Source organism: Rhagoletis pomonella, unplaced genomic scaffold (assembly GCF_013731165.1).
Source record: "Rhagoletis pomonella isolate Grant_MI unplaced genomic scaffold, Rhpom_1.0 Rhpom_scaffold_00005, whole genome shotgun sequence".
Taxonomy (NCBI): Eukaryota; Metazoa; Arthropoda; class Insecta; order Diptera; family Tephritidae; genus Rhagoletis; species Rhagoletis pomonella.
The window spans coordinates 12,642,918-12,646,922 of record NW_023458559.1 but is presented as its reverse complement, the minus strand read 5'-3'; positions in this window follow the sequence as shown (position 1 = coordinate 12,646,922).

Sequence of the window (4,005 nt, the reverse complement as noted above, 5' to 3'; positions counted from 1 at the left end):
GTTACGTGAGTGTGTGTTTGTGTATCTTGACGATTTGTTAGTGTGTTTAGAAGATTTCTCGTCTCATTTGTGTTTATTGGAAAAGGTCGCTCGGTGCTTAAGGAAAGCGAAACTGACTATCAACGTGGAAAAGAGTAAATTCTGTTATAGGGAGGTTCGTTACCTGGGGTAGGTTGTGGGGGATGGTTGTATACGTACGGATGCAAACAAGGTTGCAGTTGTGAGGGATTTCCCGGAGACCAAAACTCCGAAGCAGCTCCGACGGTTCCTAGGTATGTCAGGCTGGTACCGTCGATTTATCAAAGATTACGCGACCATTGCAGCTCCACTGCACGACTGTCTCACTAAAGAAAAGATAAAGAAATTCACCATGACGGACGAAGCCAAGAGGTCGTTTGATCGATTGAAGCAAAACCTCATATCGGCACCCGTACTGACGCACCCTGACTTTAAAAGACGGTTTTATATACAATGCGACGCATGGACAGACGGAGTGGGTGGGGTTCTATTTCAGCTTGACGACGAAAACAACGAACGACCTATAGCATATATTTCAGTGAAACTCAGTAAGGCGCAGCGGAATTATAGTATAACGGAACTGGAGTGCTATGCAGCCGTGGTAAGCGTGAAAAGGTTCAGGCCATACAGAGAAGGTATGCCGTTTACAATCATAACTGATCATGCCAGCCTAAAATGGCTGATGAATCAGAAGGACCTGTCGGGTAGGCTGGCAAGGTGGAGTTTGAAGCTCCAAGGGTATGATTTTGACATACAACACAGGAAAGGGGCGCAAAATGTAGTGCCTGACACGCTATCGCGGATGCACATGGAAGAAATGACAACAAACGAAAGATTTATGGACGTTTCCTTAGACTCACCGTGCTTTGACTCGGACGAATACAACGAACTGAAAAGGACTATGACCGAGAACAAAGGCCAACTACCAGACTTGTGCATATCGGACGGGTATGTTTATAGACGGACCCAATTTAAAAGGGGGGACCAGCTTCAAGAGGACCAGACCTGGAAACTTTGGGTACCGTCGGAATTGCGACCAGGGTTAGTGGAGGCCTCTCACAGTTAACCTTCTGTTGGTCACGGGGGCATCCACAAGACACTTGCACGAATCCTTGAAAAATATTTCTGGCCAGGCATGGTTTCTGATGTCCAGGCTTTTAGTAAAGGCTGTGAAATATGTAAAGGTAACAAGACCCAAAATGCGTTTCATAAACCAGCAATGGGAAATCAAAACTTAACCGAACGACCTTTCCAACGTTTGTATGTCGACTTTATGGGTCCTTACCCACGTACTTGTGATGGTAATATTTATGATTTTGTTTGTCTGGATCATTTTTCTAAGTTTGTGTTTTTGAAGCCGATGAAGAGAGCCACTTCAGCCGAGGTTGTAAAGTGTTTAGAGAAAGAGGTTTTTCACATATTTGGTGTCCCTGAATACATACATTCAGACAACGGCAAGCAGTTTGTCTCTGAGATATTTTCTAGTTTTCTAGAAAAATACGGCACGAGGCACATCAAAACTGCATTTTATTCGCCACAGGGCAACGCCGCAGAGCGAGTTAATAGGTCTGTGCTACAAATGCTCCACTCGTACATAAAAGAGAATCATAAAAATTGGGATAGATATGTTAGTGACGCGGCTTTTGGACTCCGGAGCGTTGTCCATTCAGCAATCAACTGCTCCCCACACTTTGCTACTTTCGGTATGCCTATGGTGCAACATGGTGCATCATACGAGATATATCGAAAGCTCGGCATCATAAGGGAAGCGGATTGCCAAATAGACGCAAAGACAGACCGATTACAGCTTATACGCGAAAAGTTAATGAAAGAACTGAAGTTGGCTCACGAGAGAAGTATGAAAGCTTATAACACTAGAAGTAGAGATATTAGATTTCAAATCGGACAGGTGATATACCGAAACTTTCGGCAGAATTCCCAAATAGACAATTATAATGCTAAACTTGCACCCGCACAAATAAAATGCATCGTTTTGAAGTCTATTGGAAACTCTATGTACGAACTAGGCGATATCAATGGGAAGAAAGTAGGGGTATACCATGCCAAAGACATATTTGTGGCTTAGTGATTGTATGGTCCGGATTTAGAATTTGTTATTAGTTCGTTGTTTTTGTTTTAGGGCCGTTTGCACCATGTCTAGTTAACGCTAACTGGAGGTACATCCTTCAGTTAAGCACGTTAACTGCTTTATCGATCACATGTTATATGATGGGTGTCGATAACGTCGATAAAGATGTTTAACTGGGAGTTAGAATTAACTAGACATGGTGCAAACGGCCCTTAGGGCCGGTTTCTCCATCTCTGGTTAACACTAACTCCCCGGTTAAACATTGTTATCGACGTTCTAACTCCATGCATATAACAGGGAGTCGATAAGGTCGGTAACGATGTTTACCGGGGGATTAGTGTTAACCGGAGATAGAGAAACCGGTCCTTAGTGTTAGTTGTCGTGATTTTGTTCGGCTATGTATATTACGGACTTAGGCATCTTATTAACACTGACGAGCAAGCTCGCTTACGCAGAAGTGGATAAGCGAGATTGTGATTCGTATCCATTGTATTTATATATATTTTAATTTTTGAAGTATTGTAATTATTTTTCTATTTATTTACGCATCTATTTATTTGACTATTTCATTAATTATTTATTTATATATTTATTTATTTTTTTAATTATTTATTTATCTATTTAATTTTTTTTATATATTTTTATTATGTATTTTTATTTTTTTTTATTTAACCAGTAGAACTATTGGAACCTTTACCAGAATATACTGTGATATAGTATAAGGATAGCTAACTGTGATATAGACATAGGATTGTATTGTGATGTAATAATAGGTTATCTCCCAGTGATATGTATATATGGATTTGGCTGTGATATAGTATGTAAGAGTAGTACGTAGGAGCATAGACTTGTTAATAACCGTAGATACACGTGAACGTTCGACTAACTACACAAAAGATGCGCATACAGACATAAAGAGACTTTGATAGGAAGCCCGGCTTTAGGTCGTGGGTCGAGGCCACACGTTGGCAAAACACACAAACAATATAGCTAGGCTGCGTTTGAATCCTTTTACGCACACGCTGCATATTGCAGGCAACATCCGCGGGTGCGAGCCTGTAACGACAGCCTACTAGGTTAAATGCAACTCCCATTGCCACAATGTGCATGTATCTAAACATGTATATAGGCAATGTATGCACCCTGTGTAAAAGGGACGCGTGCAGGGTTGCCACTGACGAAAAAAAGAATTTACCATCCACTTGAAAAAATCTACCAAATCTGGGAAATATCTACCAATAACTTTTTTATAGTTTTGTTATTTTTTTGTTTATTTTAATTAAAACTATAGTTTTTTTTATTTTTTTTAGTTACTTCAATAAGAATTAAGATTGTTTTTAAGAACTTTTTATTTAACTAGTTATACGGTATTTGCGTTATATTATTGGCATATTCTCAGTTTCCTTCAACTAAAAGCGGGAGTGAAGAAACTAAAGGCAACAATGAAACTTCATTATTTGAAAAACTTCAACTCGAGTTATTATAGACAAATGCTCTGACTCAAAAAAGTGATTTTTTTTAATATCCGCAATAGTTATCGAGTAAAACTTTTTTATTGCTTCAATTAAATCCAAAAAAAATCAAGGATTCAAACTATATACAACATATAGAAAAATTCCAAAAATTTTCGCCTAAATTTCGAGTTTTTTACTCTGAATTTTTAGAACAATTTAAGGTATGGAGCTTTAAAGCCCATACTATTTGAATATAGCCAACAATGTGCTGCTTAAAATTTCGGTTGATTTTTTTTTCATTAATAAAAAATGGCGTTGATTTATTTTTTTTTGCGAACAATCATAGTGCGTAATTACATACCTGTAAAATTTTTCTTTATATTTAAATAATCATTTCAAATATTTAGACAATCAAAAACTCCTTGGGATTCCAGTAAAATGGAG